The sequence below is a fragment of the Aphelocoma coerulescens genome, chromosome 1A, assembly GCF_041296385.1.
Source record: "Aphelocoma coerulescens isolate FSJ_1873_10779 chromosome 1A, UR_Acoe_1.0, whole genome shotgun sequence".
Classification (NCBI taxonomy): Eukaryota; Metazoa; Chordata; class Aves; order Passeriformes; family Corvidae; genus Aphelocoma; species Aphelocoma coerulescens.
The window spans coordinates 18124673-18141256 of NC_091014.1; the positions used below are offsets into that span (position 1 = coordinate 18124673).

Consider the following 16584-nt stretch of genomic DNA (forward strand, 5'->3'; position numbering starts at 1 on the left):
ACTGACAAAATCACATTCTCTGCAATATACACATTTTAATGAAAGCCAGAAATTCACCATTTTATAATACATTTTTGTTTTAAATGCCTCAAATTAATGAACTTTAAAATGAAACAAATTGTGAAGCCCCTCCCAAAGTGTTGTAGATGTTGCTGACAAAGCAGTCTGTATTTGAGTATTATTCCCATTGGAAGATAAAGTACTGATCATATTTGTCAGCTCTTAACAAAATTATTGAAGTACAGGGAATTTGCATAGACATAATACAATTTTTTGAAAGGAAAACAAAAAATATCATGCACAAAACATCTGCCATATAAATGTCTGTATGCATGCAAAGACTTCTGCCATGAAACTGAGCATTGCATAAAAATTTGGTACCATATCTTAGAAGAGTATTGTAGCTAGGCTGTAAAGAGTGAAATATCTGCACAGCAGGGTTTATATGGCTTTTTAAGGAAATCTTCATTACAGTATTATGCAGCTTAACCAAAATCTGAACAAAACAGAAAAAAAAAAAAACTCAAAAAACAGAGCCACACTTACTTGCAGGCCAGGGATATTAAGGATAACAGAAAGGCTTTATAGATATGTTGCAAGCAAGAGAAAGACTAGGCAAAAATGTGGGCCCTCTCCAGAAGGAAAAGAGAGACATTACTGAGAGACATTACTACCATGGAAAAAGAGTGCTGAGTTTCTCAGTGATTTCTATACCTCAGTCTTCAACAGCAAGTACTCCAGCCATGCCACCCTAGTTGAGAAAGGCAAATGCAGGGACTGGCAGAATGAAGACCCGCAGCCCACTGTAGAAGAGGGCCAGGTTCAATACTTCTAAGGAACCTGAATGTGCCCAAGTCCGTGGGACCTGATGAGATTTATCTGTGGCTCCTGAGGGAGCTGGCAGATGAAGCTGTTAAGTCATTATCCATCACTGTTGAAAAAATCATGGCAGTCAGGTGAAGTCCATGATGACTGAAAAAGGGAAATATAACCCCCATTTTTAAAATGGAAAAAGCAAAAGACCTGGGGAACTACAGACTAGCCAGTCTCACCTCTGTTCCAGGGAAGATCATGGAGCAGATTCTCCTGGAAACTGTGCCAAAGCACATGGAAAATAAAGAGGTGATTGGTAAGAGCCAACACAGCTTTACAAAATCATGCCTGCCAAACCCGGTGACCTTCTAGGACAGGGCTACAGCACTAGGAGATAGGGACAGAACAACTGACATTGTCTACCTGGACTTAAATGCAAAGCATTTGACACTGTCTCATGTGACATCCTTGTCTCCAAACTGGAGACATGGATTTGATGGATGGACCAGTCGGTGAATAAAGAACTGGCTGGAGGGCTGCACACAGAGAGTTATGGTCAGGGGCTCATTGTCCACGTGTTGAGTGGTGTCCCTCAGGGGTCACTACTGCAGCTGATACTGTTCAACATCTCTGTTGGCAACATGGATGGTGGGATCAAGGTCACCCTCAGCAAATTTGCTGATGACACCTAACTGGGGGGGGCAGACAACACACTGGAGGGAAGGGATAATGCCATCCAAAGGGATCTGGACAGGCTTGAGAAGTGAGCCTCTGTAAATGTCCCAAAGGTCAATAAATCAAAGTGCAAAGTCCTATACATGGGTTGTGGCAATCCCAGACACAAATACAGGCTGGGTGAACGAGTGATTGGGAGCAGCCCTGCAGAAGAAAGATTTGGGGGTGTTGGTTGATGAAAAACTCGCTGCGAGCCAGCAATGTGTGCTCGCAGCCCAGAAAGCCAACCTGTTCTGCATCAAAAGGTGCATGGCCAGCAGGTCAAAGGAGGTGATTCTCCCCCTCTGCTCTGCTCTTGTGAGACCCCACCTGGAATATGGCACGCAGTTTTGGTGTTCCCAACATAAGGACTGTTGGAGCAAGTCCAGAGGAGAGGCACAAAACCTGATAAGAGGACTGGAGCACCTCCCTTACAAAGACAGGCTGAGAAAGCTGGGGCTATTCAGGTTGGAGAAGGTTGTGTGGAGACCTCATAGGATCTGTCCAGTATCAGGAAAGGGAAGCCCGAAAAGGACCAGGAAGCCAGAAAGGGACTCTTCATCAGGAACTTTAGTGACAGGACAAGGAATAATGGGTACAAGTTGAAAGAGGGGAGATTTAGGTTAGATATTAGGAAGAAATTTTTTATTGTGAGGGTTGTTAGACACTGGAACAGGTTGCCCAAGGAAGTTGTGAATGTCCCAACCCTGACCGTGCTCAAGGCCAGATTGGATAAGACCTTGATCAATGTGGTCTAGCGGGAGGGGTCCCTCCACATGGCAGGGGTGATTTGGATTAGATGATCTTTAAAGTCCATTTCAACCCTTTGACATTCTGTAATTCTATGGCCCACAGACTGAAAAGCTAGTAGTTTGAGGAGAGACTAGTAAACCTCATGATCAAAAACCTGTGACCATAGTGTACACAAACCAAGTTAGGAGTGCTAAGTAATAAAGTTAGCGTGTTATTGTTGATGTTTCCAGACAGTTTTATTGACTGATTTTGTACATATCACATCTTTTTAAAGTCTGAGGTTGTTAAGCTTTGCTGGCAAACTGATACACTGAAAAGATATAATAGAACTATAGAAGAGAATATAGAAGAGTTCTATAAGTAATTCAACAATTCCTTCTATTTTTGGGGTTTCCTTTTCCTTTTTTTTTTTTGCTTATTTTGTTTTGTTTGTAATAAGGCCTTGATTCAGGCACAGCTCTACTCACAAATCATGTATAGGTTGTGAAAATTTTGCTAGTATCAACAAGACTGAAATTATACTGTACTGTATTGACTACAGCCACAAGTATGAATTCTTGGTACGTGTTTTAAATTGTCAGCATGACGTATTAATAAAATTGCATTGAATTCTCTGCCCATTGGTTCAAGAATGGTCCACTAATTCATATTCAGAGAGAAGAATATTCCCAAATAAACCTTCTCATTTTCTTTTCAGTGATAGTTTTGTGCCTACTTACAATTGCAGGGGTAGACAGTCATTATGACAGGAATGATAAAATCATGGAATCATAGAATCGTTTTCATTGGAACAGACCTTTGAGATCATTAAGTCCATTAACCTAATAATGTCAAGTTCACCACTAAACCATGTCCCTAAGTGCCATATTTACATATCTTTTAAATGCCTTCGGGGCTGGTGATTCCACCACTTCCCTGAGCAGCCTCTTCCAGTGCTTGACAACCCTTTTGATAAAGAAGTTTTACCTAATATTCAATCTAACACAAACACATCCCCTCACCATCTGTCCCCCTCAGTGGAACTTGAGGCCATTTCCTCTTATCCTATGACTAGTCAAAAGAGACTAACCCCCACCTGGATACAATGTATTTTCAGATAGTTGCAGGGAGTGATAAGGTCTTTCCTCAGCTCCCTTTTCTCCAGGCTAGTATAGACCTTTTTCTCTAACCATATATTTCTGTGCATGAGGGCACCTGCGAGGCTCAGGATTAGCCAGCCTCCTTTCCTCACATCTAGTTCTGGCCTACAGTGTGATCTAGCCCTAGAAGACCTGACCCTTATGTGTAGCCTGTGCTTTCTGGGAAGCCAGCAATTCAAGCAGAAGTGATCGTGTACCTTGAGTGACTTTGCCTCAGCAGGGTGAAATTTTCCCGCTTTTTCTTTTTCCATGATAGCAGGACTGAAACCCCATTCTTTTACCTTATTTGCTGATGGTGGTGGTTTTTTCTGAGTCTTTCAAAACATGGAAAATCAGAATTTATTGAGCTGGATTCAGTAATATTCTGTTGACCAGCACTACATATGTATATTTCATCATACTGCACCCTATTACAACTTACTGCATAATGTAAGAAAAATCCAGGGTTTTCACTGCTAGTATATAATGGCAGAAACAATTCAATTACAGGTGGTATGGGGGGAATTTTTTGTTCATAGAATGTGTGTTAAGTTCTATTGCTGATGAATAATGAAACACTTTAAAAGATCTTTAACCTTTTCAGTAAATGAACAACATCCATAAAAATAAAGCTGAGTTCTGTAAAAGCCCATAAGATAGAGATACTATTTCTCACAAGTTATTTCCAAGTGACTTATTCTTAAGAGGCCTAATATAAGTGCAGAAAGAAACTAATAGGTTGTATTTCCTAAATCTCTGATACTATCTGGAACAATATCCTTTAAAAATGGTATTCCATTACGAGACAATAAAAAGATGAAAGAATAAGATAACTGCACTAAAGATTATTAACCCCGTAAAATAGGATGCATTTCTGGTTTTGTAATGTTGATAGTACATGTTTCAGTAGAATATTTTGGCCCAGCTGTTCCTCTTAAAACCAGAAATCTTTCCATAGCTCTTAAAATTGCCACCATTAAAATTATATACTTTACTGCACCTGGCCCCTAGAGGGGACTCCATGGTGTAGATGACAAGAGCTGGAAGTGAACTGAGGGTTTGGAAAGGGGCAAAAAGTATTAATACATTAATACAAAAGTTATTAATACAACTACATATGTGCGAATGCCCTCCTAAACTTTTCTGGAAAAATGTCTGTGAAAGTTCCCTGCAAAATCTTAGATTGCCTTATTTCTGCTGTTATCCCTGCAGTCATCTGCCAGCTCAGGCAGGTTTCAGGTGAGATGGCTATTGCCCCAGAGAGACCATGGTGCTTCAGTTAAGGTTTTGCTGTAGATCCCCATTGCTGCTTTATCATGAACTGCATCTTAAATATTAGAAATCTCATTAATTGTTCTGAGTCCTCTGAAGATAACACACCCCCGATAAGGATTAATGAGAGAGTTTTCATCTACAGTGAGTGGCTAGTCGCTTGGGTCATTTGATTTAGATCTTCATACAGATAGGACTGTGACCCAGTGACCCAGTGATCTAAGGGGCTGCTGCTCTTCCAGTTCTCTGGCTCCTGTAGTGCCAGAGCAAGCTGAATTACTTGACTTGATCACAGGAGCAATTTGATCTTTCTAGGAGGAATGACTTGTCTTTTACAATCCTATGGAACTATTTCCTCTAAAATTACGATGAACATGAAGGATGCAAAAAGTACAAGAAATACATAATCAATATGAGAAGTCCAACAGTTCCTTTCACAGAAAAGAAGTATTTTTGCTACTTTATTTGCTCTATTGAAGCTATCTTTCTCTTGCCTCGTGGTGCTGAGTGGTCTGTTGTTAGTGATGGAGATTTTACTGCTGATAACATTTTTGGAAGTAAAAATTTCAAAATAATTTGTAATAAAAGACCCATCATTAATTACAATCATCTTAGTAAAAGTGCTTGTTAAAACGGGAGACAGGGATGTATCTTATATGTCTTTGGTAATGCATGCTAATAAAGGCAAATAAGCTAGAATTTTATGAACCAAGGACTAGGTCTTCCATTAATTTATGTGAGGAATGACACATTCACATTAAAATTATTTTTGGCGTACATTTCATTTTTGTCCTTGGAATAGTATGTGATGTATCTGAAATGTAAAAACAGAAAAAGCCTGCACTGTACAATGGATAAGTAGTCAAAAAATCTGTAAAGGTAATAAACTGTTTTTCAGACTGATCTTACTTTTAGATATTGACTTTGTAGGTTATCTTAATGTATGGTAATAGCTCTTCACCTGAGAAGTGTGTCGGATAGGGTGTGGGATCCCGCACCTGATAGGGTGTGGAATACACACGGAGATGGCTGAGAAGAGAAGACACAGAGATGGTTTCAGCTGAGTGGAAGAGAAAGGTGGGAAAATAATATAACAAGTAGAAAAATCAGTATCTGTTCAACAACCTGCTCAACACCCAGTCCACTGGCTGCCACCGCAATGCTGACAGCTGCAGTGGCCCATGGGAAAGTGGTTTGGTTCAATGTGTTTCTGGTCTTTCTTGTTTCAAAAACAGTTTGCAAAGGTTAAGAGCTGAAAGTCTCAGTGATTTGGTTTCAGACTCCTGAATCTAAGCACTCACTTTTAGCACAGTGGCTTTCTTGGATTTGGATGCTTGCAAATGCATAACACTTTGCATTCAGGTTTTCTGAAATACAAGCAGTTAGTTTTTGTGAAGCAGAAGAATGCCTGGGGCAAAGGATGTGGACAAAGGAAAAGAGCAAACAGGCAAGAAACCTTGTGGATGATAGATTGCTACCACACGGCTCTGTGGAAATAAAGAACTGCAAATTAAAGAGGTTGTCAACAGTTATTTGTCTGTAGGAATTTGCAGAGGAGGGTTGCTTCTAAGGACTTAATACTTTCTTGAATGAACTTCTGCAGATCTGAATTGGATCTGAACTGTCTGTTTTAAAAATGTTCAGATGGACAGACTACAGTATCAATTTACAGATCTGTTACTATTAGGTAAGTTGTACACTCCACTCTCAGCAGAGGAAGACTATAGTTGCTTTTTCAGGCTGAATAAAGACTTTAGTATTTAATTTATTAGTACAAATGGATATTGAGTGAAACAGTTCAACTGAAACAAAAATCTGGCAGTTGAGTATTAAGCTGAGCTTTCTTTTATAAGGTCTGAATGGATGATACTTATTGCATCTTTGTGCTAGTACACTATGGATATAATTGTAACATAATTGCATTTTACATCAACAGTTGGCAACCTTCAAAATATATTTTCATTTTTGGCAGATTTTTATTTTCCAGCTAAGAGTCAAGAAAACATTTTCCCAGTTAAAAGTTGACCAAACAACCAAGTCCATCTAAATAAACAGGGACGTAATATTGGTCACAAATAGTCAACAGCAATGGTTTCAGAAATTTCTGCATGTTAGTGTATATAAGGACATGGTTTTCATCAGTTTTAATATATTGTTCCTTGTTTAAAATTCCACTGTTCAGTTTGGATGATGGAAATGAAGAAATATAAAAAATGCCAAGGGGGGTGATGCTGTAGTCTAGGTTATTTATCTTGGAACCTCCCAGAACAATGAATTACTGTCTGATGGAGGTAATTTCTTGTTCTAGGTCCTGGGCTAACAGATTAGTTGAATGGCTCAGCGTCATAGTTCCATCTTCTCCCTTTTCATGTTCTATGCTAATATGCTGTAATGACATATTGGTTTCTCGTGACTGCAAAATAAGTGAAATACACTGTTTTATTTATTGTACCAAATGAAGCAAAAAAAAAAAAAAAGGCTGTTTTCATCTTCACGATGTAAAAGATGTTGAGAGATTCTATATCACTGCAGATGTTAGCAGATTTGTGCCATGTAAATTGGGTATGTTAATGATGTTACAAAATGTTCTAATCAGTGTTTATTCCATCATATTTTATTTATATTTGTTTTTCAAAATGTATATGCATATATACATACAGGAACCTTGAAAAATCATAATAAGGCAGTCAGATTGAAATACAGGTTTTAAGTTAAGTACAGAGATATATGTTTTAATTAAAATGGTTTGGAAATATAAATTAGGGATACTCAGAGGAGTCCTTCTAATTTGTTTAACACAGTAGTACTTTAAAATATTTCTTCTTCAATGATGACAGAAGTCCTTTCAGCATAAACTGGAGAGGGTGCTTGCTGATGATCCAGGAAAAAATACACTGACATTCTTTAAAAATACCTGAGATGTAATATTTACAATTTTTTATTCAAACTTCTAAGCTGAGCTCTTGGAAACTTTTCAGTATGGTTCAGGCTGTGAATAGAAACTTTTATAGCTTATATTGCAAGGACTATGGATGATAGCCATTAGGTTGCTTCCTAGGAGTTAAACACTGTGTTTTCCATGGCTTTTTAGATTGTGACTGACCATAAAAATGTTTGCAGTTTTCTGGGGAGTTAAGTGGAATTTAGGTTAGGCACAGTAGATCATAGAGAAGCTTAGGCAGAAGAAAGACAGAATTCTCCCCAGAGCACACGCTTCCCTGTGTATCAGTGTCAATGCACTCACATTGATATTTAATATAAAAGCACAGGGGAAGTAGAGATCAAACTGAGAACTGGGTAGAGAGTGAAATGCTTTCAGGATTAGCTAAAGCTGGGTATTAGGTGATGTCTTGTAAGATATCTAAAAATCATTTTAGGCATCATTTAGCTTAGTCTACTATTCCTAGAAAGGGAAGTATTTAATTTTGTATTCTGAATATTATTACACAGCTATAGCTTTAAATCTCTTCCATAGGCATTGAGTCACAGTAAGCCTCAGTGATACACAATTCATACACAGAACTTGCTAGTAAGTTTTGTCATCCTAGAAGAGTTTTTTGAAAAAGAAGCAACCACTAAAGACTGCAGCATTGTTCATCATTTTTGTACTTAGCTCTCACACAGAAGTACAGAATATATTTTTTGTGATACTTGAAAGCCAAAAAGAAAGAATATATTTCTTCCTATTTAATAGGCAACTATGCTACACATTACAGTTTGAAAGCTCTTGTTATGTGTGAAAGAAATTATTTGCAGTTTACCTCTTCATATATGCAGTTCTGTTGTAGGGTACGAAGAGGTTTTTTGTTGTTTTGGGGTTTTGTTTATTTTCTATCTTTGTAGTCTTTATCAAGAGCTTATTTTAATAATTTTCTTAAAGATTGTCTACATAACTGTCATTGATTAAGTCTTTTTTTGTTTTAACTGTACAAGTTAATTTACTGAGTGTTAATGTATGGAAGTTGTTCAGGGCACTAAGTGATAACAGGATTTACTGTGCAAACCCTAGAGACGTGTTTATTTATAGAGTCTGTGTGTTAAAACATGATACCGCAGAAATCAGAGGAAGTCTACCTGTTCCCTTCATTGAAGTCAGAACTTTACCTCAGATTGAAGAGCAGGTCTGCCCAGTGTTGCGTTGTATTTGTCTCCGTGGGACAACTGAAGGTGTAGTATTAAAATTAAATATATTGACAATGGTGTTTGAGGAGAAAAACTAATGGGAAGATGGATTTGCTGAAACTTAATTGCAGTCACAGAGAATAGACTAAATCAGGAACTGGCGGAACTGAACTAGCTATTTAAAAGCCTTTCTCTTATGAGAAAGTCACGTTTTTTTCTCCTGCAAGTTTGATGTAACAGTTATAGCCATCTTTGGATCTCTCTTGAGCTAACACTACAGTCACTTGCTCAGCAGTTAACCTCTGCAGACCATGACCTTAATAATATCTTAAAGGTAATATTTGTGCAAGGATGAACACTTCCAGAACAATTTCTCCAGTGAAAGATAAGCACACCGTTTTCTCAGATTGTTGGCATAGTTTTGTTTCAAACAAAAGTACTTTTCTAATCGACTCTTGAAGAATAATATACAACTTTGAATTTTTTGGCTGTCTTCTTTATTTTTAATTTTTGCCAGTTTGGACTTCTTTTGTTACATTGAAAGACAGCTTTGGATGTTTCTAATTGAGAGTTTTTATTATAACCATCATTCTTCTTAACAGCAGTGAAGTGAAAATGAAAATAAATACCTATAATAAGCCTCTTTGGTTTTGTTTTTGTTTTTGTGGTTTTTTTTTTTTTTTTTTATGTATACCAAACAGATTCTCATCCTGTATTATTTACTACTGAACTACTGCTCCACAGCTGTCCTCTGTAAAACAGGAAATGAAAAATCACACTTCATATTGTGGAAGAGTGGCTTTAAAAACACTTGAGAGAGAACATGAAAGTATTAAAAAATCCAGGCTAATCACATAAGAAGTGCATGATCTAACTGCTTCCCCTAGAATTCCAGATTTATTTTTTTTTTATCATGCCAGATTTTAAGATGCATTTGAGTATTTGATTTCCTAGGGAAGAATAGTAATGTCTAGAGATTTCATTCATGGTTTCTCATCTTTGCAAATTGAGGTTGGCTTTCCTTACCTTGACATGTAATTGTATCCAAGTGCCCTGGCACCAACCCAAGCTGGTAATAGCCTGGACTTTTGGTAGGAACCTAGAATTATCTGCACGATTCTGTGATTTTTAGACTATTCTTCTGCTTCATAATAAGTGAATTTATAGGGATGTTGGTACAACACTTCCAAGCAAATAGACAAATATCAGGTTCCAATTCTCCTGTTTTCATTTCCAGTTGTCACAGTTGTGGTTTTGATGCATATTTAGAATGTTTTAGTATTCCATTGGCCAACTCAGTCTTCCATGGCAACCAGAAATCAAATAAGCAATGAACTGAAGTCTGGGAAATATGGAGTCTTGTACATGAGGAAAAAACCCTGGGTGTTTGTGCTCCACAGCTGTCAGTTTGAAAACCCTAAAACTTATTTTTCTCATAATGTGACTGAATTTCCACATTAACAATAGAGAGAATTCATTTTCTAATACATTTTGGACACCTTTTTTTTTTCTGTTTATCAACCTGGGGTTTCATTGCAAAGTTTGATCTTGACCAAGATACCACAATTGCAAAGTGATTAGAGAGCAGCATTTTATTACCGCAGAGCACACAGTTTGGGGAATTGATAATTTTTCTTCTCTCCCCCTTATGGTTCAGCTTTTGGCAGGTCATCTTGCTGCATACAGAGACTGATTGATCTCTCACCACGTGAAAATGGCAGGTGCTTCTTAGGCCCCCAGTGGGACTTACTTCAGTCTGCAGTGATTCCTCTTTCTTCATGCAGTATTGTTAATAGATGCCATCTTTTGGTTTCTTAATCTTTAACCAGCAAACAGAATTGAACCTGTTAAATACATCCAGTATTCTGTGTTGTAAATATGGTGCTTTAGTGCATGACTGCAGTGAGTGCACTGGAGTTTAAAAGCAAATGAGTGCTTCCCAAGAGATAGGAGATTTTGCTGTTCAAATTATCTGTAGCCCACATCCTACAGAAATAAAGCCTGAATGGACAAGATTTTAACTCAGCATATTACCTTCCCAAATGACAAAATTAGAATGGATGCTATGTTTTTAAAGAACTGTGAAGTCATGAATAAAGAACCTACTTCTTGACCAAAGAGAAATAAATCTTCATTTAGGAGTTTTTACAAAAATGTGTTTAAATCACAGATCTGTTAATGAAATAGAGGTTTATTATGCTAATTTTTTTCACTTAGGTTATTGGTGAATTAGCCTTTTATTTTCTCTGAATCCTTCACTGAATTAATTTACCCTCTAATATTAGAAGCACTAATTATTAGTTAAGTTGTTCTGTAGGTTAGTTTGGAAAAGACCATCATGTTATTAAACAATGCTCTAAAAAGCATTATTTTAAATCATCAAGTGGGGTGACTCAAAAGTAATACTACATAAATGCTTCTAAAAGACATTGGTTAGAAAATTTAACTACACTCTTGAGGCAAACTCATCTATCATCAATTCCATCACTGCCAGTCATGGGATCTTATTATACCTTTGTTTGCTGGATGGGAAAATGCAAGATAAAAACCTGTACAGAATTTTACAGGCTGTGACTAAGTCCCTTTTTTCCCATTAATCTTTTCCTTTGATCAGGCAAGGTCTGTTTTCATTCCTTTAATTATTTTCTCTAATATCTTCCGAAAACTCTCCATTTTATTGGAGATCTTCTAGATGACAGTTTTAGCAGAACTGAACAGACTGTTCCAGAATTAGCAGTGTCTTGGACTCCAGTGCTCTATTGACTCAGTAGTGAAGATCCTCCCTTTATATGCATTTTAGATAAGTCTCTTACAGGAAAGTGGATTTATATTCAGCCCAGTCCCTGTCCCACAGTGCTTTGCAGAGTTTTTGTACCCCAAAATATAGCTGTATTGATGCCATTCATTCTTTATTCCTGTAGATATAATACTAATTTTCCCTTACAGTTTATTAAGTAAGTATATTTACAGTCACAATTATTCTGTAGCAGGGATCAGACCTGCTCCTTTACGTGGCTGCACTCTTTGTGTTACCTTATATTTTACCAGAGGTGATGTGGGATGCACTTGTGTTGCAAGTTACTTACATAGATGGTTAAAAATCATGGGGTGAAGAAGTGACCTATTTGCAAGAGAAAAAAAGTTAGAGGTTTCTCAAAGCGCAGTTGATGAAACTTCTCTGTTTATATTTGCAATTTTTTAGGCAGCCAGCTAGCTAGATTTAATAAGTTTCTTTTTTTGTTTTTTTAACCTTTATTACTTTTAAAAGTCTAGCTGTCTTTTAAATAAACCCAATCTCCAAACTGAAGGTTATCAGCATTTTGATTGGATTGGGAATTCCTTTGCATGCGTGGAAGAAATGTAAATGCTATGAAACAAAAGTTCGTGTGGAGTGTATATTTCTTTATGATCTTCTGATTTAACAGTCAGCTGGGTAGGAGCACAGTTCCATTAAAAATATCATGTCTTCTACTTTTTAGAAGCTGGTAGGAAAAACTTCTTCCTTTGGAAAATTAAAAATCATAGTATGACTTTTAGTAATTAAGAATGTGAGTAAATGATTATGATTGGATCCAAGCTGTTAGTATTTCCTCCATGAGGTTTTTAGGTATCATTGATTTGTATAAAAGCTTCATTTTACAAGTAAGAAGAGTCTAGTTCTACATGTGGTATTCTTTTCTAAAATTCTAAGTTTAGATTTTCTTATTTTTAATATAAACACCTCTACATTAAAATTGATAAAGTAGTTAAGATTTAGTTTTCCTGTTGGAGTATCTCAGCATAATTTTGCAACTTCTTACACACTGGGTGTTTTCAGTGGAAAAGAATAGAAAAATTCAGAGCATTAGTCCATGAGAGATATCTTCTACATTCTTTATGTTGCAGTAGCATTAGGGAAAAACCTGTGCAAAATTCTTGAGGACTGCTTAGGGAATCTTGGCATTCCTATGCCTGTCCACCCTGATTTTATTATAAGGAAATCTATATCTTTAGATGGCTACCCATGACTGTGAGAAAGGCAATAAAAGATATAAGTTAATCTACCAAATCAAAAGTAAAACTGTCTGAAATATTCAACTTGCAGTTAAGATATAAGGAATTGAAAGACCACCTCAATGGGGCTCAACATTTCATGGGAATCAGTCTCACTTTCATGAAGAGGAATGAACAGGAGGAAATATTTCTCTTACAAGAAGCATTTGCCATCCAATTATGACATTTGAAAGGTCTGCCTGTCTATGTAGACTTTCAGATTTATGCCAGTAAAGGTCAGAGTCACAAACGCTGTTGCTGTTATTCCTATCTACTTATGTGTACAGAACTCCTCTATGGAATTTTTACACAAGATCACTCATGAAACTGAAATTCATCATTCTCTTCCGTGACCCAAAATATCCAAAATAACAACCACTGCTGCTGTCAGTTAAGTCCACAGCACTTTCAGAGTGAGTAACATTTTGAATCTTGCTACAGATTCGTAAACAATTGGTACTGAAGAGAAACATGGACATGCAAATCATGTGGAAAGATTGATATTCTTCAAAGAAAAAGAAAACTCATACCTTGGCACACATAATTACAAATCCTATTAAGCCAAATGTAAGATCTTGTCTTGTTTTAATTCATGCTAGTGCTCGTGAGAACTGGCCTGAATGAGGACTACATAAAATTGGAGTTGTCTCTTAGGAATCTGTTCCTTGTTTCATCTACTAAATCAAATGAATGAGATGGGATTTTTTTTCTTATGATTTGTATCATTTTTCAGCTCCCTGGGCTCCAGAGTTGTGCTGCTAGTGGGATTTCTGTGTGCCAATTTTGTGACTCCACAGTATCTTAAATTCCTAGAACACCAGTTACATTAAAAAAGGGATATAATGAGCTCTCTTCAGGCTAATGTAGAGGCACTTTTCCTGAATTCTTGAAAATTTTCTGTATTAGCTTGACTATTTCTCTTTAACTGCATTTCAAGTACAAGCATAATATTGACAAAGTAAAAGAAATACCATTATTTTGAATTAATAACACATAATTTGAGTAATAGATAAGTGTTTTCATACCAGAGAGGCTGCTACAGCAATAAAAGAAAAAAAGTACTTTAAAACTCAAAATTTAAAAATTGGCTTTTAAAGAATATTTTGTATTCATTGGATTAAAAAAGATGATGTGAGTCTGTGACTTACATTCTTTATTTAGATAAAAATACAAGTTTTGAGTATTTTGAGTATTAATAAAAACACAGAGATTTTAACTTTTAGGATGAATATCTCACCTGAATGTGATTGATCAAGCTGACATCCATCCATGCTCCAATTTGGGATTACACGGGAGCAGAGAACTTTGTCACTACATTCCCAAAGGCTATATATGGTAATTGACAACATTAGTATCAATTCTCCATAAAAGTGTGTTTCTGACAATCATTTTAAATGCATAAATGGTAAATAATTTAAATGTATTACAGCATACATAACTCCTCATTCATCAGCAGCCTTTTTCAGTACAAGCTCTTTTATTTCATGCTAGACAAGGCAATGCCTGTGAAGTGCTTATCTCAGTAAATAAAGAGGGATGATCTTCTACAGAAAAGTAAATCTTGCTTTAAGGTATAATCAGTACTGTATTGTTAGTGCAAATCCAGCTTATGTGCAACAATACAGAAATCTAGTCAGCTCACTGCTCCCTTCAAATTTAACACCTTTTTCAGTGACAAAAGGCACAGCACTTAATAATTTTATCCTAATCTTTTGAGTCTACCTCAGAAATGCCAGGTATATTTCTATTTTAACGAATGCACAAGATGGGCAGTAAATGTGCATGACATGCTGCACTGTATGCAGTGCCATTAGGACATATCTGTATAGTAGAACACACTCTTTGCAGTACTGGGAGTTTATTTTGATTTCACCTGAGGCAGTAGGATTGTATTCTGGAAAAATCAGAATGTGAAGTCATTTGATTTTCATCCCCTTTGAGCAATGTATAGTCAGGAATTGTAGTGGTGTTCATTTTACAGCTGAACAGTGGTATTAAGTACTCCGTGTCAAACACTGGGATTGCTTTCACAAAGCAGAAACAAAAATATATGGTTCCAGACTAATATCTGAAATTAAGAGAACCAACAAAATTTTTTAAAAATTGAAATTACCTTTGAAATTTAACAGAATTTATTGTTTGAACCTTAAATCCCAATAAAATGTTTCATTCTGCCTTACCTACTTGCACTGATTGTCTGCTTCTTATTATGAACAGAAGTCACCCTTAAGAGATCAAGACTTGCCAACACTTCCAAATACAGCAGCATACCATAATTGCTTTTCTATTCTAGGTGTAGAATTGGGCTTTAACTGCTGGCAAATTCAGATTTTTAATGGTGCCTCCTCTAAGTAGCAGCCTTTCAATTATATGCACTAGCAAAAAGCTGCTGATATCCTGTTCTAGCAACCTAGGTATAAAGAGCATTTTGAAGTGCCACATGAAATAAGATAGTAGTGAATAATAAGCTAGAAAATATGCTTAAGGAATCAGTTTGCTATTGTTGCCATGTACAAATTATACAGGAAGAGCTGAGGGCTGGCATCTGTTTTTCAGCTTACTTCTGTGCACTTGAAGCTTAGTATTGTTGTTTGCCTACAGCTATTTTTTGCACTTATTAAGAATCAGTCAATCATAGAGCTCCTAAACAAAAGAAAATCATTTGGTGACTGAATTTACTGAGATGACTCTCCAAAAGTACAAATTATGGTTTTCATAAGTAAGGTGGGAAAAAAAATGAACTTCCTACATTTCTTCTAACATATATTAGTTTATTTAATCTAACTATGTACCATTAATAATGCTTTGTAACTTCAAAGATTGACTCATGAGAAAAAAGTTTGATGTTAGTTAATCAACTACATTTCTTGTTTGAAATTGCCTAGAATTATATCTAGGTTTGCTTTATCAGTATTTACCCAGGAATATCTTCTTTGAGATACAGACTGCTGTAAATTACTTCCAAGGAATCTATCCTGGCCCCAATAAATTTTTGCTTTTTCATTGGTTCTTCCTGAATAGAGCAAACTCAAGAGGTTAGAAGGTGCCATATATTTTCAGTACTTTTAATTTTGAAAATATTTTTAAGAACATTATTGCCTACTGCTCAGTCATAAAATTTCATGCTTTTTCTGGTGAGATGGGTGAGCCATATGGTTACCCACATGCAATGCAAAGTTATAACAAACTTTTATCTTCTTTCAATTCTGTAAACTGCAAACTGAACAAACCTCACATGTAAGACACGTATACCAAAATGATACTGCCTCACTACTGATTCTTAAAAAATATCTCTTTAAATGGAACCTAAGACCTTTATGTGGGAAAGGCAACAGAAGTAGATTCTGTTTTAAATTCTCAGTACTGTTGGCTTTCAGCATAATTCAAGTTCCAGACTTTCCTGGACTCAACATCACAATTTATCTGCTCAGTCCCTATCTTCGTGGAGTGATGGAGAAATCTCCTCAAGAGCTGATATATCAGGAAAAAGTGATACTATGATTTGGAGAGCTCCTTCAGCTGCCGTTCAATGTGACAGTTTCTTTCTAAACAGTCTGGGTTTTGTTTTCAAATGTGAATCAGGAAGAAGTGCAATCCTGAAATCAGCATGGTTAAATTGCCTAATTAAATATGATAAGCGGGTTTAGTTTTCAGTACTCTACTCCTGTAGAGTGATAGAAGCACTGTTTAATTGCACATTAGGCAAGTTGTGGATGAAAAAGACAGACATGGAATAGGACTCACTGTTATGTAGATATCA

The 16584-nt window shown here is 36.4% G+C and overlaps 1 protein-coding gene across 2 annotated transcripts in view; it reads left to right on the top strand.

The window, feature by feature from the left end:
* The window catches only part of TAFA5 (TAFA chemokine like family member 5), a 410454-nt gene that overhangs the window by 344950 nt on the left and 48920 nt on the right, over positions 1–16584 (top strand). The gene's annotated exons all lie outside the window — the stretch shown is intronic.